The sequence below is a fragment of the Cetorhinus maximus genome, chromosome 21, assembly GCF_964194155.1.
Source record: "Cetorhinus maximus chromosome 21, sCetMax3.hap1.1, whole genome shotgun sequence".
Taxonomy (NCBI): domain Eukaryota; kingdom Metazoa; phylum Chordata; class Chondrichthyes; order Lamniformes; family Cetorhinidae; genus Cetorhinus; species Cetorhinus maximus.
This window is the reverse complement of record NC_135899.1, coordinates 92,359,853-92,385,481: the sequence shown is the minus strand read 5'-3', so window position 1 is coordinate 92,385,481 and position 25,629 is coordinate 92,359,853. Positions and strand designations below refer to the sequence as shown.

Sequence of the window (25,629 nt, the reverse complement as noted above, 5' to 3'; positions counted from 1 at the left end):
CCTAGAAGCCACAATCAGCCTTGTGTTGGTTGTGCTCCAAGTGGTTTTTACAACAACTATGGATCCCCAGTCCTTGCACTGATGCCCTGACTACAATCATGGTGCATTCAATGCCATGTCCAATGCACTGGGAATGTGGAGGCTTGTAGGGCCCATACTGCCTTTGGGCATCAGATGTGGCCATTGAGTCTTGGAGTCTGCATCCATTCTCACATGCCTCTGTAAGGATCAGATGCCAATTCAGACCAATTCAGACCGTATGCACCACAGCGCCTAAACTTATCGGGTTCTCACCTGAATGGGCATCATTAGTGAAGGAGCCAAAATCATTCATTGTGCATGAGACCCTCGAGTCCAGCACTCAGCTGAGCCATGCTCTCCATGGTTTGAGCAGAACAGTTATAGGGTACCTCTTCAATCAACCAAGAATTGCAGAGCTGAACTCCTCCTGCACCCTGAGACCCCACCTGATCCATGTTCTGGAGCTTGTTTTACACCATTGCAAGGTGAGCTCGGAAATGGTGCCGCTAACCTTCATCTTGGAGACCAGCTTCCAACCTCCCTTTGTCATCTACAAAGTCCCTCCCATCCTCCTCAATCCTCACTGCCTCCTAATTCCCTTTCCTCCTCTCACTATCCAGGTCCCCCTGTTACCCTTGACCCCATCATTATCCATATGGATATTCCCGTTCTCCCCCCACCCCGCCAAGCCCTTTAATGTTGACGTGTCCATGCCCTTTGTTGACCTGCCCCCACCCCACCAGGCAAGAGACCATCCGACATCCCCCATGACTTTTCAGCCACTGACTTACAGGATGCAGATGCTTTTCTAACAGTGACTGTGCATTCTGCCACACACCACCATGCCTCTAACCCCTGGGACCAAATTCCTGACCAGGCCCTGCATACCATACTGTGCATGACCATCACTGCCCAGAGAGGCCTTACCCTGTCCAAGACCAGGACCAAGACATGCATGCCATGCAGAACCCTTTAACATGGCCCGCATAGCCCCAGGACAGTCTCTTCAATATCCCCCCCCGACAGCATGGCCTCAGCCCCAGGACAGTCTTGGACTCTTCCTTGGACAGTCTTATATCTCTTGACCCAGGACACAGTTTCACTACTCCACTCTATTCCTTGACCACCCCCTAGTCCTGCCTCAATCTACCCGCTCCCCTCCCGTGTTCTCACACCCTCCCCAGTCCTGCCTGCTTCCTCACCCCGGTCCTGCTCAGTCTCCCCCTTCCCTCCTGTGTTTCACCACCAGCAGTCCTGCCTCCCTCTTCCCTCTCCCAGCTGGTTTTACCTCCTGTGCCCAGCCCACAAGCACCTGAAATCTCACAGCAACGCTCTTAAAGGTGGGCGAAAGCAGCTTCTACCCACCTCGAGGTTGTGAATGAACTGAAGCTCACCAGGTGCACCCCACTTATATAAGGTCGGGAAACAGACCATTCTAATTATTCGCTGGCCGGGCGTTTCATTTGGAGGGGGAATGTAATTCCAGTGAGTTGGCCTTTTAATGAGGATTCTTGAGATGGAAATGAATGCAAATGTGGTTCCCGACATAGATCAGCAGGAAACTCGACCCGACTTTGACCCGCCATCAAAGTTGGGAGAACAAAATTCCAAACTAACTTCCTGCCTTCAGATGCTGATTTTTACCATCACGCCAAATTTATTGCCTCTGCCCGCCACAATTCCTGCTGCTGGCGGGAGCAGCAAACTTCACCCTGTCACAACGACAACAGCTGTCAGCAATAATTTATAAAGGAGCTGGTTTGTTCAGGTAGCTCGAGAACTAACAACCATTCCTTCCATCATTTAACTTAGACTTTGAAGGCGACCTTCGAACCATTTCTGTTGAAAAACAATCAAAATGCCTCAGAATTCATAAATTAAAATGATGGAGTTACAATTTGATAAATTCTATTGACTGAGATCTCCATTTTGATTGAGGTGTTTTTAATCAATTTAACAGTGAGGTAGGTTAATTCAGTTGCACATGGATCATCCAAAGATTTACTTTTAATGCAGAACAAAGGAAATTTCATGAAGCCGTCCTGCGGTTATGGCTGGCAGATGTCATTTTCAATTGTGTTACCCTCACTGTACAAAATCAAAGACAGAAGTCTCTCTATTTTTGTCTGTCATGTCTTCCTAAAGGCAGCTGCCCCAGTTTATATTGGAAAGTTGCCAATCAGTCAGGAAGGTTCGGGTCAGAAACAGGCTATTGTCAGATGTAACCCCTTCCAGGAGAATTATACAAAGTAATAGGATGTGTTGATAGCCATGGCTGTTAAGTGGTTGCACGGAGGGTCAAAAATGTTTTGTGATAGAAAATATCTCCTAGTTTGAAGTGGGAAAGCAAGAGAAAACTATATTAAAAAAACCAGTTCTGAGAAGCCTCTGCAATGTGATTATCTTGCAGTGAGTTTGATTGCAGTTATGGAGCTCATAAAATAAAATTTTATGGTAGACGTGTGCAAAGTCCCTTGTTGTCTATTCCCCTCTCTTACCCATATTCACTTATTTGTTTCCATCAGGGAATACTCTGAATTGTTTGAACTCTCTTATCAGCATATTAATTATCTAGCTAAAGTATCTTAGAGATGGGATTCAGGTCTGTTTTTATCCTGTATCAAATCCACGCCCTCATAATTGACGTGCAGCCTCCAATGTGAGTTCTAATCATCTCCGCTAGAAAGAGCAACAATTTTGGATTTCAATAACTCAGTGTGATTGCATGTCAATTTCAGGCGACATTGGAAGCTGCACTTGTGTAATGAATACTCAATAGGAGGAACCTGAAGCGTTTTATTACTGGTTCCCAAATCCAAGAATTAAAGTATAGTTTTAAAATCACCGCCCGATATCTGACATCTGAAATGGTGTCAGTTTAGCCCCTTGATTTAAATGAAACGCATGGTGATGAAGTTAATTGAGTTAATTTAAAAATATCCTACAATTACGTATCTCACTGAATTAATGCCAAGGTCAAAAATCACATGAGTTGCTTGTATAAATGGGCTATCGGCAGGGGAAGGAGTTTTGTAGGGCCAGTGGAAATGGGGAGAAATAACAGAATAACTCATGTACAACATTTACTTTTCTTGCTGGATCCCAGCTAGTGCAGTCAACAGCTGCCCAGGCTATCTTTTGCTTTTATAAAAATAAAAACAAAAAACTGCGGATGCTGGAAATCCAAAACAAAAACAGAAATACCTGGAAAAACTCAGCAGGTCTGGCAGCATCGGCGGAGAAGAACAAAGTTGACGTTTCGAGTCCTCATGACCCTTCAACAGAACTAAGTAAAAATAGGAGAGGGGTGAAATATAAACTGGTTTAAGGTGGGGGGGTGGGGGGAGAGAAGTGGTGGGGGAGGGTGGTTGTAGGGACAAGCAAGCAGTGATAGAAGCAGATAATCAAAAAATGTCACAGACAAAAGAACAAAGAGGTGTTGAAGGTAGTGATATTATCTAAAAGAATGTGCTAATTAAGAATGGATGGCAGGAAACGCAAGGTACAGATAGCTCTAGTAGGGGTGGGGTGAAATAAGACTAAAAGGGCATAAAAGGTATAGATTTAAAAATAATGGAAATAGGTGAGAAAAGAAAAATCTATATAAATTATTGGAAAAAACAAAAGGGAGGGGGAAGAAACGGAAAGGGGGTGGGGATGGAGGAGGGAGTTCAAGATCTAAAGTTGTTGAACTCAATATTCAGTCCGGAAGGCTGTAAAGTGCCTAGTCGGAAGATGAGGTGTTGTTCCTCCATTTTGCGTTGAGCTTCACTGGAACAATGCAGCAAGCCAAGGACAGACATGTGGGCAAGAGAGCAGGGTGGAGTGTTAAAATGGCAAGTGACAGGGAGGTCTGGGTCATTCTTGCGGACAGATCGAAGGTGTTCTGCAAAGCGGTCACCCAGTCTGCGTTTGGTCTCGCCAATGTAGAGGAGACCGCATTGGGAGCAACGAATGAAGTAGACTAAGTTGGGGGAAATGCAAGTGAAATGCTGCTTCACTTGAAAGGAGTGTTTGGGCCCTTGGACGGTGAGGAGAGAGGAAGTGAAGGGGCAGGTGTTGCATCTTTTGATTATCTGCTCCTATCACTGCTTGCTTGTCCCTACAACACCCCCCCTCTCTCCCCCGACCCCCCACCCCCCCACCTTAAACCAGCTTATATTTCACCCCTCTCCTATTTTTACTTAGTTCTGTTGAAGGGTCATGAGGACTCGAAATGTCAACTTTGTTCTTCTCCGCCGATGCTGCCAGACCTGCTGAGTTTTTCCAGGTATTTCTGTTTTTGTTTTTATCTTTTGCTTTTCCTGTGCCTCTTGTCATTGTTGCTTGATAGCATTAACGCTCAGAGCACAGGAGATTACATTAGTGAGCGTTTAAAGACTCCTGAGATAGACAGCTGGAACGGTTTTGTTAAAGGTATGTCATGCTTGACTTTTTTGGAGAAGTAAGCGAGCATACAAATAAAGGGAATATTGTGCATCTAGGTTTTCAGATGATGATTGGGAAAGAAGTCTTTTTAACTCAACCTCCCCAGCAGGAAGCTGACCAGATCAGATCACCACCACCTGGAAGTTCCCTTCCAAGCCACTCGCCATCCTGACTTGGAAATATATCGCCGTTCCTTCACTCTCACCGGGTCAAAATGCTGGAACTCTCTTCCTAACAGCACTGTGGGTGTACCTGCACCACATGAACTGCAGCGTTTAAGAAGGCAGCTCACCACCACCTTCTCGAGGGCAACTCGTGACAGGCAATAAAAGCTGGCCCTGCCGATAAAGCCCACATTCTGTAAATGAATAAAAAAAGAATCAGCCAGCTCTTTATACCTGATCCAATCCTGTCAGGTTTAACTTAAAATGACCATTCTCACAGGAGGCTTCCTGCAGAAATTCAGGCTCATGGTATGTGAGAAAATTATGGATAAAAAGTGATTTGAAAGGCATAAAACAAATGCCTAAGTGTTGTTTTGATTGAGGTAGCGTGCTCAGAATCAGTGCTCAGAGCACTTCTGTTCTCGTTTGGATAGAAATGATTTGGACTTGCGCGTCATAAAAACCTATCAAAATTCAGCGTTGACACAAAAATAGGGTTTTGACCAACAGTGAAAGACTTCAGGAGGATATAGATACTTTAGCAGAATGGGAAGACAGGTTTCAGGAACAGTTTAATGTAGATAATTATGAGGTGCTGTATTTTGGGAAGGAACGCAGGGAATGGTTTTATATATTCAATGGAAGGGTGCTGAAAGTTGTGGAGGATCAGAGACCGAGGGATACGGGTAGATAAAGCCAACATTTGTTGAATAGCATAATTGGCTTTAAGTTCATGAATTAAGAGTTTGTGATAAATTATAAATGGTTCCATTGAACTCCAATAGCACTAAACTTCAGATGCGAAAACAGAAAATGCTGGAAAAGCTCCACAGTTCTGACAGCATCTGTGGAAAGAGAAACAGAACTCTTCGAGTCCAACACGACTCTTCTTCAGAACCGAGTTCCAAGAACTGAGTTCCAAAGAAGTCGTATTGGACTCGAAATGTTAACTCTGTTTCTCTCTCCACAGATGCTGCCAGACCCGCTGAGGTTTTTTTCCAGCATTTTCTGTTTTTATTTCAAATTTCCAGCATCTGCAGTATTTTGCTTAAATTTCAGATGTGTTGCATAACATTCAGTAAATGTGATTCAGCTTGTTTTACATCCCTGCACATGTTCAATTTCAAGGCCAAATTATTGTCATAGAATGTATTAGATTTAAATGGAAATATTATCCGGAAATATTATTATCCGGAAGTACGTTTAATGTGATTTAAATTCCATTTTTCGCTTGGACAAATAGGGATGAATTAATGAAACCAGCATGGATTTGTTAAGAGAAAATTGTGTTTAACTAATTGGATTAAATTTTTTTGATAGGATAACAGAGAGGATTGATGAGGATAATGCACGTGAATTTCCAAAAGGCACTTGATAAAGTGCCACATAACAGGATTGTCAACAAAGTTAGAGCTCATTGAATAGCATGGATATGAGTGACAGGAAACAGAAAGTAGTAGTGAATGGTTGATTTTGTGGATTGGAGGATGATATACAGTGAGGTTCTCCAGGGATTGCTGTTAGGACCCCTGCTTTTCTTGATATATATTAATGGCCTAGACTTTGATGCACAGGGTGCAATTTCAAAATTTGTGGTTGACGCGAAACTTGGAAGTATTGTGAACTGTTAAGAGGAGAGTAATAAACTTCAAGAGGTCATAGACAGGCTGATGGAACGGGCGAACACGTGGCAGATGAAATTTATTGTAGAGAAGTGTGAAGTAATTCATTTTGGTAGAAAGAACATGGATATCCAATATTAAATAAAGGGTATAATTCCAAAAGGGGTCCTGGAGAAGAATGACCTGGGGGTGTATGTGCACAAATCATTGGAAATGGCAGGACAGGTTGAGAAAGCAGTTAATAAAGCATACAGTATCATGGGCTTTATAAATAAGGGCATAGAGTACAAAAGCAAGGAAGTTATATTAAACCTGTACAAGAAAATAGTTTGGCCTCAACTGGAGAACTGTGTCCAGTTCTAGGTACCACACTTTAGGAAGTATGTGAAGGCTTTAGAGACTAGGTGCAGAAAAGATTCACAGGAATGACTCTAGGGATGAGGAACTTCAATTTTGTGGATAGTTGGAGAAGCTGGGACTTTTCTTATTGGAGAAGAGGAGATTAAGAGGAGACCTGATAGCCATAGAGGGAAAGTTTCCTCTGTGTGCTTTATAATGGAACTGTACAACCATCTCTCACATAAACTCACAAAGGAAATCTCTTGCAGTGTTAGAATTCCTGTATTACCAATCCCATTCCTCAGTAGATGTATTTCAGACTGAATAAAGTTTGTTTGGCAGACATGAACCACAAACCTCTTGGTAAAACACTCCATTGACTTGGCTGAGTTCATCATCGCTTGTGTTCTTAGATATTGATCTGAAGCTGCCAGTCATTCAATAACTCCTTACTTGTAATACCAGCCCATCTGTGTTATGATACTTTGGACATGTATACAATAACAACCACATGCATATGTGTCTCATATATATAGTGTATGTATTCATATCTAAAGCTATACATCTGTAGCTATTTATTTACATATCCACAGATCTGATGCTGGAAAACTGAGCTATATACCTTCTTTAAAATGTGAATTGCGGTGAAAATGGCAAGATGCCATCCACCCACACGACTATCACAAAGGCATTCAGGTGCAAATGCTTCAATGACCTCTATGAAACAGGGAGTTATTCACCATTAGCATTACAGAACCCAATCTGCTCGGCTCATTTTGTGTGGATTCTCATCTTGAATGATTATTGTTTTCAAGCACATCAATTTCAATCCAATCCCAAACTGAAATGATTTTTTTGGTGGAATTTGGTGAACTCCCCGAAAGAGACCTGTAATAAAAACAGAAAGTGCTGGAAATACTCAGCAATTCTGCCAGCATCTGTGGAGAGAGAAACAGAGTTAATGCGCTGAGCTGAATGGGACTTCTTCAGAGCTGGAGGGAGGTGGAAATGTGATGGGTTTTATGTTGTTGAAAGGGGGGGAAGGCGGGAAGAACAACAGGGAAGGTCTGGGATAGTGTAGAGGGTGGGGAAGGTTAAATGATAAAGATGTCATGGAACAAACTGTAAAGGGAGAGGTAATGGTTGTAGTAAAGAAACAAAGCATTGGTCCAGAGTGAGTGTGAATGGCTGAATAATGAACAGCTCTGTCCGAAAGCAAAGCATGAAAAACAAGATTCAGCATGCCACGTCCAAAAAAATAGAATCAAAATGGGGGACAGAGTTCATGGTCTGAAATTGTTGAACTGAATTTTGAGTCCAGAAGGCTGTAAAGTCCCTGGTCAGAAGATGAGGTGTTGCTCTTTGGCTTGCATTGATCTTCACTAGAGAACAATGAAAAGACAGAAGTGTGAATGTCAGAGCAAGATAGTGAATTAAAATAGCAAGCAACCTGGAAGCTCAGGGTCATGCTTGTGGGCTAAGTGGAGGCATTCTGCAAAGCAGTTGCCCAATCTGCTGTTTGGTCTCCCCAATGGAGAGGAGACTGCATTGTGAGCAGTGAATAGCAAATACAGGAGACTAAATAGAAAGAGGTATAAATAAATCACTGCTTCACCTGGAAGGAATGTTTAGGGCCTCGGATAGTGAGGAGAGAGGAAGTAAAAGGGCAGGTGTTACACCTTATGTGATTGCATGGGGAGGGGATGGGGTTTTTGGGGGTGATTGAGGATTGGACCAGGGTTTCCCAGAAGGAACGGTCCCTTTGGAATGCTAACAGGGTAGGGGAAAATGTGTTTGGTGGTGGCATCATGCTGGAGGTAGCAGAAATGGTGGAGAATGATCCTTTGAATGTGGAGGTTGGGGGGGGTGGGTGTGGAAGTGAGGACAAGGAGAGCCCTATTGTGGTCCTGGGAGGGAGAGGAAGGGGTGAAACCAGAAATGGGTCAGACATGGTCGAGGAAAATTGATGACATGTCAGCAGAGCTGTTGTGGAAGATGTAACAGAGATGGAGAAACTGGGAGAAAGGAGTGGAGTCCTTACAGGAGGTAGGGTGTGAGAAAGTGTAGTGGAGATACGTATGGGACTCAGTGGGCTTATGATGAATATTAGGAGACAGCTTTTCCTCAGAAATGGAGACAGAGTAGTCAAGGAAGGGAAGTGCTGGAGGTGGACCATGTGAAGGTGAGAGAGGAATGGAAATTGGAAGCGAGGTTTTCCACTTCCAGGGGAGAGCACGAAGCAGCACCGATACCGTCATCAATGCACTGGAAAAAGAGTTGGGGGAGAGGATTGGAACAAGGAGTGTTCCACATGCCCCACAAAAAAACAGGCATAACTAGGACCCATGTGGGTATGCATAGCAAAACCTTTTATTTGGAGGAAGCGAAACAAGCGAAAGGAGAAATTGTTCAATGAGAGAACAAGTTCAGCCAGGTGGAGGGGGATAGTGGTGGATGGGAACTGATTGGGCCTCTGTTCACAGAAGAAGCAGAGAGTCCTCAGATCGTCCTGGTGGGGGATTGAGGAGTCTTTTATGAAAAGTTTAATGAAATAACCAGCAAAAATGTTTCAGTGCCAGGAAAGGATCAGTTACTGATTCTTATTTTTTACTTGGCTTAACTTCAAACAGTTAGTATGCGGTTTTGATAAACAATTTTTTTTGTAATTATGTGTAATTTTATATTGCAAACCCAGATGCGAGTGATAGATCAGATTACTGTGGTAGACTACATGAATTCTCTAAATTCTCAGTTACTTATCCCAATCTGGCAAAAAAAAAGGACCACAGTCCACCATGAAATATAAAATATCTGATTGCTAAATTTCTAATTCATGAGCTGTGTATTTGTGAATTGGCACTGTAACATACACAGGTCTGTAGATCTTGTTCTCAAACATCAGTCAAGGCTGGGGGTCCAGAAAAAGCTACTGAGCTGCATTTTTGTTCTCTTAATTTTACTCATGGTCCATTTATATATTGGTGCAGAAATGCCATTATAGCCCTGAAATGGTTAATGCAACCATTCTGCCGAACTCCTATTCCACATTGTAGATTTTGTAGCACCTCAGCTGCTTTCAAGGAGCTTCAAAATAGCATACCATTCTATAAGCCTGAAATAAAAGTTAATATAAAGCATGAGTCATTGCTAACAAGGACAATCCATTTTATTTCACTTGAGCTCTCATGCTGTTACACAGCAAATCCGTTGTTACTTGATTCAGGGGAGGATCATAACCCAGAAATTCGATCAGATATATTTAATCTCCCATTTCCTGTGCCCTTTCTCAACACTTTGCTTAAGTAGTTTACATTCATGGAAATTGGATTGGGTGGGTCCACTTTCCTATTTCCACCAAGGACATATTTGTGATAGGGGAAGGCAAAGGCATAGTGGCATTGTCACTGGAGTAGTAATCCAGAGACCCAGGGTAATGCTCTCGGGACCCGGGTTCAAATCCCACCACAGCAGATGTTGGAATTTGAGTTCAGTAAAAATCTGGAATTAAAAGTCTACTTGATGACCATGAAACCATTGTTGAATGTTGTGGAATACCCACCTGGTTTACTAATGTCCTTTAGAAAAGGAAATCTGCTGTCCTTACCTGGTCTGGCCTACACATGACTCCAGGCCCACAGCAATGTGGTTAACTCTGAACAAGGGCAATTAGGGACGGGCAATAAATGCTGGCCTAGCCAGTGACACCCACATCCCATAAATGAATTTTAAAAAACTATTTATACAGGGAATTCACTCTTCCTGCAATTTCCTACATATTCTATAACATTTATTCCTCACCCTTTTAACAGAATTCCGCATTGTGTATTGCATTTTCCTGGAATCCTTTTATTAATTGAGGCTGAAGAATACAAAATTGCCATTTGCACTGTGTGGCCACCTATAGTTAATTGTACGTCCTGACAAAATAAGGTGCATTTAGGCAGAAGAATCCAAACCTTGTTAGGATGGTACATTTGGCTGTGTTGGAATGAAGAATGTTCCCGGTTGCCTTTTGAGAGTTGTAAAGCCCACACTGAATTGTGATATCCATATCAACGTGCACACTATCCAAAATGTATCTGCCTGTCCCATTCTAAACCCTGTTTACACGTGACCCCATCTTTGCTGACCTACATTGGCTCCCTGCCCAAACACTGGATCCCCATTATCCAATTTCCCCTTGCCCAGCATGCTCCGGCTTTGCATCTCCCTCTGTAGTGTTTGGCCCTCTAACTCTGACATTTTGTGCACTCCCCTTCAATTTGCCCCATCAATGGTAGGAGAGTTTCTAGCTGCCTCAGTTCCACAATGTTAAAATCCCTCCCTAAACTCCTCCCATTCCCTACACATCTTCTCAAAAGACATTTTTTTAACCAAACCTTTGGCCCTACTCCTAATCTCTCTCCTTGGTTCACCTGGCATTTATTTTTCCTATCAGTCTCCATTTGTGCAGCACATTGAATAGTTTTTGTATTAGTTTTACTATAAGTTGTAGTTATAGTAGTGAAACCTCAGCTGCATTCATTGAGAATGGTGTTGGAATCTTTGACGATATTCTCTATACGGAACTACATGTACCAAGTGTTCCCATTCCTAATCTGACATTCAGATTAAAATTGTTTTGCTCTGTAAAATATATCAGTTTATAATCTCAAAGGAACCAGGTACAATTAGTTTGTAAATCAGCTTTATTGAAAAGTTTGGTTTCAGCCCAGTTTCATTAGTGCCCTTAAACCATGTAAAAGGAACAATAAATGATTTATGCAAATTTCTATATTCCTTCAAATTTAAAGCTGTCTAAGCTAATGCAACAATTTTCATTCTGCCTTAGAAATGTTTATTGTTTTTACTTTAAACTAAGTGATGCCTGAGCACTGCAAGCAAGATAGATGAGAAAAATAATTACAAATAAACCAAAATTCCTGCACTATTATATCCAGTGATTGTGATGAAGGTCTATATTCACTTCAGAACTGATGTACCTTGGCACTTTTCTAGTCTCCAACTTATAATAAGGATATAGGGGCACAGGAAAATACACAAAAAGATTCACAATATGATAGCAGAATTGAGAAAGTATACTTATCAAGAAAGGCTGAACAGACTGTTTGCCTTTTCTCTAGAGGAAGGAAGGCTAAGTGGTGACCTGATAATGAAAGGATTCAGTAAAATAGATGTAAAATATTTCCATTTGTGGGAGTGTCAGAAACAGCGGGCATTAATATAGGTAATCACGAATAATCCAATGCAGAATTCATCTGAAACTGCTTTATGCAGAGAGTGATGAGACTGTGGAACTCATTATCATAAGGAATGGTTGAGGTGAATAGTATAGACACATTAAGGTGGAACTAGATAAACACATGAGAGAGAAAGGAATCAAAGCTAATGCCTTTATGAAGTTAATGGGGTCAGATGAAGCAGGGTAGAAAGATGCTCGTGTGGAGCATAAAGACTGGCACAGGTCTGTTGGGATGAATGGCCTGTTCATGTGTTGTATACTTGATGTAACAAATGACTTTATTTGCACTCAGCAGGAGTCATCAACTCTTAGGACAGGTAAGGGAAGGAGAAAATTCCAATGTCCTTTGCTGAGGTAACCATTTTGCTGCAATCCAGATAGTAATTACGGCAGAGATGTTCCTACCTAACATCTCACATGTATACTTAGCAGGAAGAGCTAGGATAATTACAAAAGGCAGGAACTGTTACTTGTTTTAATGAATTCAGTGAGCACATTCTAAGAACCAAAGAATGAGACCTTTTTGATCGTTTGTATATGGCTCAATTTTTTTTTCCATTCTTTCATGGGGTGTGGATGTCACTGGCTGGGCCAGCATTTGTTGTCAATCCTTAATTGCCCTTAAGCAGGTGATGGTGAGCTGCCATCTTGAACCGCTGCAGTCCATGTGGTGTAGGTGCTGTTAGGAACAGAGTTCCAGGATTTTGACCCAGGGATATTGTAGGAATGATGATATAGTTCCAAGTCAGGATGGTGTGTGGCTTGGAGGGGAACTTGCAGGTGACGGTATTCCCATGCATCTGCCGTCCTTGTCCTTTTGGTGGTAGAGGTCACAGGTTTGGAAAGTGCTGTCGAATGAGCCTTGGTGAGTTTCTGCAGTGCATCTCGTATATGGTACAAACTGCTGCCACTGTGTGTCGGTGGTGGAGGGAGTGAATGTTTAAGGTGGTGGATGGGGCACTGATCAAGCAGGCCATTTTGTCTTGGATGGTGTTGAACATTTTGAGTGTTGTTGGAGCTGCACTCAATCTAGGCAATTGACTAGTATCCCATCATACTCCTGAGTCAGGAGGTGAGTTAATTACCACAGAATTCCCAGCCTCTGACCTGCTCTTGTGGTCACAGTATTTACATGGCCGGTCCATTTCAGTTTCTAGTAACCTGCAGGATACTGATGGTGAGGGTTCAGCGATGGTAATGCCATTGGGGTGATAGTGATGTTGTGGCAATGTCCTTGGACTAGTAATCCAGTGACTCAGGTTAATGTCCTGGGGGCACAGGTTTAAATATCACCATGGAAGCTGGTGGAATTTAAATTCAATTTTAAAAAAAAAATTGAATTGGAAACTAGTGTCAGTAATGGTGACCGTGAAAATATCATTAATTGTAATAAAAACTCATCTGGTTCACTAATGTCCTTTAGGGAAGGAAATCTGCCACCCTTATCTGGTCTGGCCTACATGTGACTCCAGACCCACAGCAATGTGGTTGACTCTTAACTGCTCCAGAGGGCAATTCAGGATGGGCAACAAATGCTGGCCTAGCCTGTGATACTCATGTCCCATGAACAAATTAAAAATAAAAGAATGTCAAAGGGATATGGTTAGATTCGCTCTTCTTGGAAATGTTCATTTCCTGACACTTGTATGGCTTGAACGCTACTTGTCACTTATCAGCCCAAGCCTAAATGTTGTCTAGGTCTTGCTGCATGTGGACATGGACTGCTTCAGCATCTGGGGAGTCGCAAATGATACTGAACACCGTGCAATCATCAGTGCCACACAAGGTGGTACGTTTAGCAACTAATCAATTGGGGACTTCTAATTTATTACTTTCAAAGCATCAGAGTTTTGCTTCCTTGATTTGGTTGAGAAACACACTTGGGTTCCGCAGCCACTGTGTTTCAGTTTTGACCGAAACCCTGCTTGTCTGAGCTTAGGTTGTGAAATTGGTGGCGTTGCATCAGCGTGAGGTTGTATCCAAAGAAGGTAAAAGCTGTTCAAGGGAGCACCCCATCATACTGAATATCAAATTTGCACCTAACTAAAATAAATGTTCGGTGCTAGGTCTGACACTAATGGTGACCAGATCAAATTGGATTTAAAACAGAAAATAATAGAAACAAAAAATGTGGAGGCGGCGGCATAGTGGTATTGTTACTGGACTAGTATTCCAGAGACCCAGGATAATGTCCTGGGGACCCAGGCCCCAATCCCATCACGGCAGGTGATCAAATTCAAATTCAAGAATTCAATAAAAAAAATCTGGGGTTATAAATCTAATGATGACCAAGAAACCATTGCCGATTGTTGTAAACTAAACCCATCTGATTCACTAGTGTCCTTTAGGGAAAGAAATCTGCCATCCTTACCTGGTCTACATGTGACTCCAGACCCACAGCAATGTGGTTGGCTCTTAAATGCCCCCTGAACAAGGGCAGTTAGGGATGGGCAATAAATGCTGGCCTAGCTAGTGATGCCCACATCCCATGAACAAATTAATAAAAACTCTCAGCAAGTTCAGGCAGCATCTGTGGAGAGAGAAACTTTTCAGGTCAGTAAATAATCTTTCATCAGATCATCAACCTGAAACGTTAAGTCTGTTTCTCTCTCCACAGATGCTGCCTGACCTTCTGTCCTTATTTTAGATTTCTAGTACCTGCTATATTTCACTTTTGTGTTGGTAGGTAAACGTTGATCTTTTGTCAGTTTTCTGTGACATTTTCAAAAAGTAACCATTGATACTTTTATTGCATTTTTTAAATACATTTAAATGTCAAATCTGCAGGCACCATCTTAAATTCATTGGCATTGGCTGGTCCTGTAAGCACCTTCATTTTATGGGAGTTGATTTTCGCTGTCTTGTAACAATTTGTATGGTAGCATTTGTGTTTCTCACGTGTTGGTGCAGACTCGATGGGCCGAAGGGCCTCTTCTGCACTGTGTGATTCCGTGATTTGATGTTTTAAAATTTAAAAAGGTGGCTGGACAATTGTAACATTGCTAATTGTCACATCAATTCGGGCTACCAACCTCAAGAATTACACTTTTAAAAACAAAAGGAAACTATAATAACATTTTATGAAACTGATATATTTAATGTGTGTATTGCAGTAATACATACACTAAAAAAAACTTCATTCTCAGATTATTTTATTATAGTTATGATGAATACACAAATAGTATTTGATAATTCAGTACCTTGTAATGAGTGAACATTTCCTGTTTGAAGCAAGCAAGCAATAGAGTCCTAATGAACAGATGGGTTAAAGTGAAACCGGGTATGTAGATTTTATGAATGTGGTGAGTCGTTAGCTGTTCCTTGAGTGTTGTACAATATCTCATTCCGGATGGCTGCTTTTCAGTAGGGCTCATTATAGCAATGCTTCCCAAACAATTTTCCAATGTGATCCCATTTTGAGACTTGAAAATTAATGCAACCCCAGATACCAAACAAAAGCCATAAAACACCATAGCAACATTCAGAATATTATTATTAAACTGGGTGTATTATTGATCATCATATAAATATGAAAATCTATGTTTCTAAAGTACTTTATAAAAATGTTGTTATTTGATGTACTCACCAGTCCATTACTTCATCTGAGCCGCTTCAGCTCATGGACCTTGGTCAGGAAATAACGGAAGGACAGGTTGAGATTGCTGATTTTGGAGTCCAGACTGTTCTGCAGTGCCGGGTTGATGGGGTTGGGTGCAGACAGGCGGCAGCTCAGCGAAGCAGGTATCGCTGATAGGGTTCACGGTCAGGGCCAGGCTTTGAAATTGATGGAAGAGGCCACAGGTAGGAGCCCATTTCCCAGAGAGAGAAATCGAGAGATGAGCAGAGCAAGGGCCGCTCAGACGCCATCTGAGTCTCAGTGCCAGTGCGGGGCACAGTCTCAGAGGAAGGGAATCTCACAACCCCATTCGCTGTTTCTGTGAGCCACAGTTTGGGAATTGCCACATTACAGACGGAAGGTGATTCATACAATTTAATAAACTATATGGAAAAAGTTGCCCATGGTACCTAGCAGCAAGTAAAAGGTTATATATTTTCTTAACCAAAATATAGTCCATTCTCTTCCAGTAAGTAACCTGACTTTCAGTAGGTGTAGACAATAGATGCCTGCATGTATATATTAGTGGACTTTATTATTTCTGTTAAAGGTCTTCCAATGATTCAGTGGGCGAATGCATCACTGTTGTAATACTGAGACATTAAAACTGTGAGGTTCCAGGTTCGATTCCTAGTCTGTATTGATTTGTCAATCTTATCCAGAGTAGCCTGGAGACTGCTGCAAGTGGTCACCAATTGCAAAGTGGATATTGTGTATATCTGAACGTCAGGTGAAACCAAACCCCCTATTTTAAAGTAGCTTATGTACATTAATTAAATAGATTCACGTTTGAAGAAGGACCAATTGGAAGAAATTATTGCTGTGCTAAATGAGTCTATGTACAAAGACAAGTGAGTGCTTTCAAGAGAGGGGAGAAAAAAATGTTGTGCTATTTTCACAAATGAGTGTGTTCACATGAGAATTCCTGATTCTAATAATATTTAAGGGAAAAAATAAAAATGCTCTTAGTGCTAAATACTGGAGCAAGTTAACCGAACTGTGATTGCAGAACCAGCAGTAGTCAGGGTAACTCCACGGTGAGTCCTTTCCTGACCACCGACCAGCTTTATACCATCAAACAGAAGTCTTATCTGAGGGAGCTTGCATTACTGGTACCATTGGGTAGGTCCTTGCCTCTGTTAAGTTGGTTGAGTTTATATAGATCTCTCTGGCATAAGTTACGTTCACAGAGGATGCTGATTTATTCACATCCTGGGGCAAGGTGATGAATTTCTCTGTAATTTATTTGTTGCATGACCCTGAATTTCACCTAATCTCTAACCCCGAAACCAGGCAACTGCTTTTTCTTAGTAATGTGCTGATTAGAGCGAGAGTCTTGGCCCCATCCTGGATATTTTTTATAACCATGTAATTTTTAAAGGCCTAAAGTTAAATTGAATATATTATCCTTGTTTTCTGGCTTACTCATTGATGTTAAATGCGTGGGGAGTTATGAATAGATACTATTGACAGCCCTTTTGATTTATCCCCCCACTTTGTGTTGCTTGATCCCCGGTTAGCATAAAGTTTTCTAATGGTCGATGATAAATGACAACTAAAGAGGTCCTTGAATTGCTCAATAAAACATCGACTCAGAACTGGTTCGCATTCTGACACACATGTCAACAGGTAGGATACAGAATTGTGTTTTATTGACAAATTATACCAATCTACATTTTGTAGAGCTTCTGGATCTGTTTGTGACAATACTCGGGCATGCGAACTGTAACATCCCTCTTATTGGCCAGACTGGCATGAGTTAACTGGTCACTCAGTGGATAAACCCACCGAACCACTGAAGGATTCGAGCAGCATTGTCCAATATTAATTTTGGGTTGCAACTCACTTTACAGGAGAGGACTGAAGAAGAAAATGTATTTCATTCCTGCGCTGGTTTTAAATGACACTAAATCATATACAGGAGGAAAAGTAAAAAAGAAGATGGCATCTAGGATCAGCAAGGAACAGCAGTAAATACTGCAAGATTGATGCTTGGCTTAACTATTTCAGATGCAGTTATTCATGACCAAATTCATTTCTGTTTTTCTTTTGATAATTCAGAGGTTAGTGGATTTAGCCCAGGGCAAAAAAACAGTAAAAGCTGGGAAATAAGAATACTGGTCCGAGCTGGTCTTGTATACCTTAAAATGAGACACTGGTAAAAATTGGCAAAAAAGGGTACTGATCCAAACTGGTCCGAATCCTCCAGTGGTTCAGTGGGTTTTTTTTTCTCCTGGAAGGGTTGATATTCCATTTAATACTCAGCACTTCCTGTCCCCACCCCCAAATTTATTTTCGAGTTGGTGACCATTTAAAATCTTTTAATATTTACAAGAAAAGCATATGTTTGACTGACATCCTTCCAAATGTCCTCTTTCATTCACCATTCCACACCAGCTGGTCTCCTGTGCTGTTGCTTGTAGAATGTCTGGGATCTGGAGAATTGTAGCGATGTTTAAGTTAGTCTGTGTTAACTGCACAAGTTTTCTTTGTAGGGACATGGTCCAGATAGGTGCAAACTGGACTCAATTTCAGGACAGTTGTTGAGAGAATTTTCTGTCGATGTGGTTCTTTGGAAGAGACTCAGTTATTAAGTTCAGTGAAAAAAATCTTAAATGACTGCTTTTAGAAAAATATATATATATATATATTCAATACCTTGACATGCATTATCTGCAGGAGTTGCTGGTATAAACATGTGCAGATCCACTAGTTGCTCACATCCTAGGCTCTGGTGATTGATTGTGATGTCTGGCTGCATATTTGACCTGTTCCTTTAAAGTCAATCCTTAAATAATTTCTGTGGAAATTCAGATAATTTTAGCTACTTGTAAATACTTTAAGGTCAATTAGAGGTTGGCAATTTACTTGTAATTTTTAGGCTCCAGGTCAGAATAATCTGTTAAAATGACAAATAACCCAGGATAAAAGAACCCACTGGCAGCTGGTTCCAGATATAAAGTGGAGTGGAATGCATGTGTCTGTCATTGGATTATTTTAAAATATATTTCTGGAAGATCTCCTGTGGCATTGCTCACGTTGTTGCACTTTTCATGTTATCAGGAAAGTGATGTCATATATGGATGAAGTAGAATTGCTGGTAAGAAAGCACAACATGCACTTGCTCAGAATCTAGTTGCTTGCAGATTGTAATGCGCTTATCTGATTTCAAGCTACGGCCCAGAAGATTCTTTTGCATTGGAAACAAAGTCTGAAGTTTGTACACTCATAGGCACTGTTAAATGTCTGTCCCTCCCTGTGTACATCTATACTGGAAAAGTGCCTGTGATATACTGAGAAAATTACAAGCAAAGAGGAAAATGGCAGCAGGGTGATGCGGAGGAATTTTCGAAACCTGGTTTGCAGTGCTACCTGGTGGCGAGAGTCCCTGATTACATTGTGGCATCAACACTGGAAAATTGACACAAAAACTAGTATTGGGAAAAGCTGATATACAAGTGCGAACAAAAGGTGCTACACCAGGAAGTAAAGTTATTAGACAAGAAAAGTGTATATCCCAGATCTCTTGTGACATTACTTATGGTAAATGAGAGGCTACTCCATTTTATAACATTGGGTTTACTCGGAGCACTTGTGACAATTGCAGGGACAGGAACTACATGTTATATATTAAGTGTTGTCTTTTTTGGCCTGGGGTTCTAGAGAGTTCTGCTTTTCTGAAAAGCCTTTATAGATGTGACAGTAGAAATATATATCTTTAATATGTTAAAGCCTCGGTGCCTAGTTAATCTGGTAAATCCAAGTAAGAACTGCAGATGTTAAAGCTTTTGTTTCATTATGTTTTTACTCTAGGTTTCCATGCCTGATCAAAAAACATTGGAACAGATGATTTGAATGTTGGCGTATCTTTGGTAAGTTAAGTTAAATCAAAAGATCGCATTAAAATAATTTTGTGCATCCAGAATAATGAGCACTGTTTTATATTTGTCCTGAAGTACTGTTGGAATCAGTCCACGCCTTCAGCACATTTACCAATTCAACTAGATTACTTACTGTTACTCAAGACTCAGCCATTTATCATTGTCAAATGAACATAAGCATTCTGTAAAGTTATACATGTATACATTTTTATGAGCCAACTGTGAAGGTGACTGCATGCTTTCAGCCAAAGGCTATATGGATTTTCTGCTGGCACAGAGTGAAAGGACACATCCAGTCTGTTAAGCGTATCTTCATAAGTGTTGAAGTATTCTGTTCATATTCTGGGAGGTAGAAAAGAAAAGAAGCAAATGTTTCTAAATAGCTTGGAACAGACAATCCAAAAGCCTTAGGATTACACCCAACACGTTGATGAAGCCATGAATAGAACGGGTGAAATGGACATACCTGCCTCAGCCCGATTTCAGGAGACTTGGATTCATTGAGTCATTTTCAACTTGGACAATCATGTCATGTCGGCTTGGCCACCTGTTAAATACCTTCTCCTGACTTGACTTAAGCAGAAACAAAGATCGGGGGGGGTGGGGGGAGTGTTTAATGGGTGGCTGATTTATACACATTTTAAGCTATTGACTGAAGTCCAAAAATTGCCCCCCTTGAGCCTTCCTTACTGTTATGCATCTCTTCAAGCTGGTGCACAATTGCCAGGAAAAATCCTAGATTTAGCCAGGTAGTTGGAAACTTCCAGCTTCATGAGGGTTGAATGAGACACCCAGTTATACGTCTTAGAAAAATTGATGAAAGCAAAGCAAGTGGTTTTCCCTGTGCTTCATTCTCTTCTGCATTCCTCTATAAAGCCATAACCCTTTCCTTCCATCCTTCATGGGAACACATTACACATTCAAAACACAAGCTGCACTAACCAAAGAACCTTTTCAAGAGCTATTGAAGACAATGACATTCCTTTAAAAGAATTGTGGCACTTTTTTTGAGGATAATGTATTGTTCAGTTTTCCTGGGTAATTTAGTCTGCTCCATCTCAACAATAAGCTAACCAGTAAGATTGGCTGTCTTATATAAATCCAAAACAAAAACAGCAATACCTGGAAAAACTCAGAGGGTCATGAGGACTCGAAACATCAACTTGCTCTTCTCCGCCGATGCTGCCAGAACTGCTGAGTTTTTCCAGGTATTTCTGTTTTTGTTTAAGATTGGCACTCTCTCTGGGCTACTTAAGTCATTTGGTCATAGAAACAGGAACCCTCCTTCTCTGTAACAATTTTCCCTTTTTCCTACAAATCCATTGGGCAGCTTGGTCATGGGTCTCACACAGGGTCCTGAGGAAGATTATTGCAAGCTGGCTTTTTGCACAGATTCTTTTACAATGCTGGAGGCAGATCTCCATCAGAGAGAGTATTTTGAAAGTATTGACTGGAAGACACAAAGGTATCCACCCAATTATTGATTCATGTTGTCACCAGGGGTCCTGGGCAATGCTTGCTGTAGCTTGGACACGTTTCTTTGGTTCTTAACTGGTCTTTCTTCTCTCTTTTCAAAGATGGCAAAGTTCTAATATGGGTTAAACTTGTGGCATTTCGCTCAATAAATTTTCATTAGTTTGGACCTCCCAGGCACAAGCCCTAGAAATCTGTGGCCAGCTGTGGGAGGATGGTTAAAGCAAGCATGGCTCCTGGCTATGTGGACATGTTGCTGAGCACCATGTAGGGTCATTCAGCCTAACAGCGAACACTGATATTTGTCATAATCCCTTACATAAGGATCTGGATAAAGCAATTGCTGATGCACACGGTTGACAAATAACATCAGGTTCAGACATCTATGATATCAAGTGAGCTGTCGCATTGCTAGCTATGTTGAAGGTTGATGTTCATTCATTAATTAGCTGCTGAAGAAACTCAAGAGGCTTGGGATGCTGGAATTCTTTGCTTAAAGGCGAGGTATGCGAACTTATTTATCTAGGGTTTACTGCTTGACTATAGTCGGTTGCTGTTAAAATCGATATTTGATGGCGCATGTTGTGTTTCCATTTGTGAGTGGCAGGATGGGGGCAATGGACTGCTGTACATTATGATAAATTGTATTGTTAACCAAGTAACTTGAAAGGAGTTTTGGCATCAACTGATCACCAAGCCCATACTTGTTTGTTGTCTCATAGCCAACTGTTATCTTTCATGCAAGGCCTCTTTGAGGATCTCCATTTTATGGTTCAAATGGCCAACTAGATAGAATTTAACTTCTAAAAGAAGTGATCTGTAGATCAAACTCTGCAGTTTAACTTCAGATTTGCCCACATGAGGAACTGTCCACACAAAATATTTTGGACTCTTGGGGCTATGAGGGTAAATATAACTACTGTATTGACAATACAGTAAAATGGGCAATATTGGATCAGCCACTCATTATACAACTCTCCAATTTACCTTTTCATTGATTACATTACTAAGAGTTAAAGTTACCCGTTGGGACTCAGCATCCAAATAAAAGGGTCCAGTAACTGCTTGGGCAACAGTTAAGGTTGGCCTGTCTGTTTTAGGACAAGACATTGCTGAGAAATAGCCAGAGGTCCTTCTCTTAATACCAATGAGAGTTGTCAATTAATGCAGTTGGGTTGAGGAAACATTAGATTTGGCTGTATTTTCCTCTTGGTCAAATAGTCTTATCAGCACTCACTGTCTAAACTTGTCAATGAAAATGAGAAAATTTGGTGAGTTGCTGGTTGCTAACATCATGGAATCACAAATCAACAGGAATGAATAGAATACCTTCACAAAGGGAGTGGAAAAATATTTTGTTATTTGATGCTTTGTATTACCTTACCGCTAAGTGCAATGTTCCACCATTTGGTGCCACTTACGCAGTTTTAGTTACCCTAGTACTTCATCAGAAGTTAACAGGATAGTTAGTAGTGTTATTGGCCAGGATTAGATAACTTTGAAATGACAGTGTTACTTTAAAATAGATTTGGAAGTGGCAGTAAAGTACTTGAGGCAAAATGAGGTGGAATAGAATTGAAATCATTAAAATCCATTAATGGACTGTTATCTTAAAAATGCCAGAAAGTCAATTGGCAGCCTTCTTTCGAGTCACAGTGGATTTGAAATGTAGGGCAACTATTACAGTTTCCAGTATACATTTTTTGTAATTTGGAACCTGCACAGGAATCATTTCAGTCATCTTCAGCTGCTTCATCAGTGACCTTCCCTCCATTAGGTCAGAAGTGGGGATGTTCGTTGATGATTGCACAATGCTCAGCACCATTCGTGACTCCTCAGATACTGACGCAAGTCCATGTCTAAATATAGCAAGGCCTGGACAATATCCAGGCTTGGGCAGATAATGGCAAGTAACATTCGTGCCACACAAGTGCCAGACAATGACCATACTCAACAGGAGAGAATTTAACCATCTTCTCTTGACATTCAATGCCAATACCATCACTGAATACCCTACTATCAACATCCTGGGGGTTACCATTGACCAGAATCAGAACTTATCTAGCCATATAAATACTGTGGCTACAAGAGCAGGTCAGAGGCTGGGAATTCTGGGTAAGTAACTCACTTCCTGACTCCCCAAAGCCTGTTCACCATCTACAAGGCATAAGTCAGGAGTGTGATGTATACCCTTCACTTGCCTGGCTGAGTGCAGCTCCCACAACACTCAAGAAGCTTGACACCATCCAGGACAAGCAGCCCGCTTGATTGGTACCCCATCCCTCCACCATTGATGCGCCAGTGCAGCAGTCCTTGCCATTTACAAGATGCACTGCGGCAGCTGACCAAGGCTCCTTTGACAGCACCTTCCAAACCTGCGAGCTCTACCACCTAGAAGGACAAGGGTAGCAGAAGCATGGAAACACTACCATTTGCAATTTCCTCTCCAAGCCACTTACCATCCTGATTTGGAACTGCAAGGCAACAGGCTCCCCATGTTAAAAGACTCCATGCACAAACACTTGCCCTGGGCTCCAAGGCAAGGGTCCTCCTTGCTTTGTGGGACTGCGAGAGAGAGAGATCCCAGAAATATGGGTTTCACTGCTCCATGACAAGTGCTAAAATAATTGTCTACAAAGACTGTGTTCATGCCATTCAGCCCCAGTGTAGACTCAGGCCATCATTGACTTTCAGATGCATAGGGAAAGGCTCTAGTTGAATTATGGTTTCAGATGATAACTTATTCAGTTACTGAGATCTTTACACGTACCGGTACACCATGGTGACCTAAAATACCTGTTTACTGCAGTTAGGAAGCCAGTTTCAAAGTGAAATAAGATGGAAGTTTAGCTATTTATATTACAGGTATGATGACGGGGATTGTGTGGATGTTATTTAAGGAAATGTTTGAGAGCTGACTGAGCAATAATATCACCAAATTCTTATGAGTTTTTCAATACTGCTTGAGCAAACAAAATGTTTGAGATAATCTTTCTTTGATTAGCTATTTTTATACCTCAGGCTATGATAGTCCTGTAATTACACCTAATGAAGTTTCACATGTAATTTATTTTTTTGATGAATGTGACTAGAAGTGCTGGAATGAACAGATTCAACCCCTGTTGTGCTCTTCAATGAAGTCCTAACCATTGGCATCGTGGATGAGGTTTCCTAAAAATCGTAAAGGCTGCTTGGTCTTTTCGCCTGCCCAACTGTAAGATTGGACGGGCAGCGTTAATTTGAAATTAATTACTTCGTTAATGGCCTTAATAGGCCTCTCAATACTCGGCGGGTGCGCAGCCAACTCCGGCGTACGCCCGCTGAACGAAATATCGGGAGACAGCGCGATGATGCCGGGGTGCACACCCGAGGTCATTGGGCTTCATTTATGTGTCGGTGTGTCGGACCCGTCCCCACACGCCGACTATAAAATCCTGGCCATGGAAACTGAGTTACAAATAAATGTTGGGAATCGGGGTATAGAAGGAGAAATTATTGAAAGACTGTAGATAGTGTATTTGTGACCGCAGGGCAGCCATTGTGACTGATCAAAATTTTAAGAGTTTTTGACATTTGTCTCTTAACTGCTTAGGAAGTTCTCATTAATGACCATTATGACAACAAAATTACATACAACAGTAATTTAAATTGTCTTTGGGTGCAAAATGAAAAAGACAAGATTTAATTTTTATGCACATCAGTGCCAAAGACCATAGCAAGGAAGATTTATCAGTATTCTATCAATATCACTCAGTAAAACTTCTGTTAAGTTGTTTTAAATATGTAGATATTTAGAGAGACAGGATAACTTATTGGTATGACATAGGGTTAGTATTTTCATATTGATGAACCTAATTGATATATACAATGATATAGGTTTATGAAGATTTATAAATGACACTATTTTCAATTGCTTGTCACTATTGCAGTGCCATTTTATCTTTTCCACATGGGTAGTAGAATAATAACAGAGGGCAGAATTGCACAAAGTGCGGTAGTGGGCGGGAAAAAGGATGTTTTACCCGCTGGCCTCAATAGCGGGTATTCACGCCGTGTCATCCACTTCCCGCCTCATTATTTATGCAGCCACAGGAGACACTGTCTCACTGCTGGGCGGCCTCTGAATCGTCCACGCCATTACCTCATCATTTCCTCACTTCAGGTGCCATATCTGAACTGCAGCCGCGCGCAGAGTTCTCAATGCTTGCAGCCCAGGACTGCTCCAGTGAAGACTTGGCTTTCAGGGCCATGATGAGTTCAGTGACCTATCACTGGAATGTCTTTTGGAGGCCCACCATGCTGTCCTCCACCCCCCACTCTGGACACAGGATGTCCAGCAATCTCACCACTCCAGCTTGGGAGGCGGTGGCAGTGGTGGTCAGTGCCAGTGCTGCACAGAAGAGGTTGACCATCCAGTGCAGAAAGAGGATGAATGATCTCATCCTTGCCACCAGGGTAAGGCAACCATCTCATCGCTCTAAACTCACACATTCACAAGCCCATCACACATTCACTGGCATCACTCTCACTGCCAGCTCAAGGGACATCACCGCTAACTCTCTCTCACACACCCTCACATCTCCTCCATCTGGCCTTATCTCCTCTGGAGACTGCCTCCTCAGCCCTCACCACCTTGAGGCCACTTGCACAGATCAACATGTGCCCCCACCCTCACCCTGCAGCCTCTTCCCTTGCCTGAGGCCACTTCTCCCCCTTCCCCAAGCAAGCCCTAGTCCTGTAGCCGTTGGAAAGTCACCCTGCCTTATGGCTGGTCTGGTAGATAGAGACCTGCCCATGAGCCCCCCCTAAAAGTGATGTGGTGCTGCCTGTGAAGCCTGGCGCT

At 41.7% G+C, this 25,629-nt stretch overlaps 2 protein-coding genes across 5 annotated transcripts in view; one reads left to right on the top strand and one right to left on the bottom strand.

Annotated features, from left to right (window-relative positions):
* Positions 1–25,629, bottom strand: part of LOC144696132 (digestive cysteine proteinase 2-like) — a 440,777-nt gene that overhangs the window by 226,204 nt on the left and 188,944 nt on the right. The gene's annotated exons all lie outside the window — the stretch shown is intronic.
* Positions 1–25,629, top strand: part of LOC144696131 (tyrosine-protein kinase Fyn-like) — a 307,951-nt gene that overhangs the window by 110,039 nt on the left and 172,283 nt on the right. For 2 of the 3 annotated variants that reach the window (XM_078567468.1, XM_078567466.1), the window contains exon 3: positions 19,246–19,304. The gene's annotated coding sequence lies outside the window, so the exon portion shown is untranslated. Of the gene's footprint in view, positions 1–12,151; positions 12,171–19,245; positions 19,305–25,629 lie in introns of those variants that run through there. The other variant, XM_078567467.1, reaches the window with a different exon arrangement.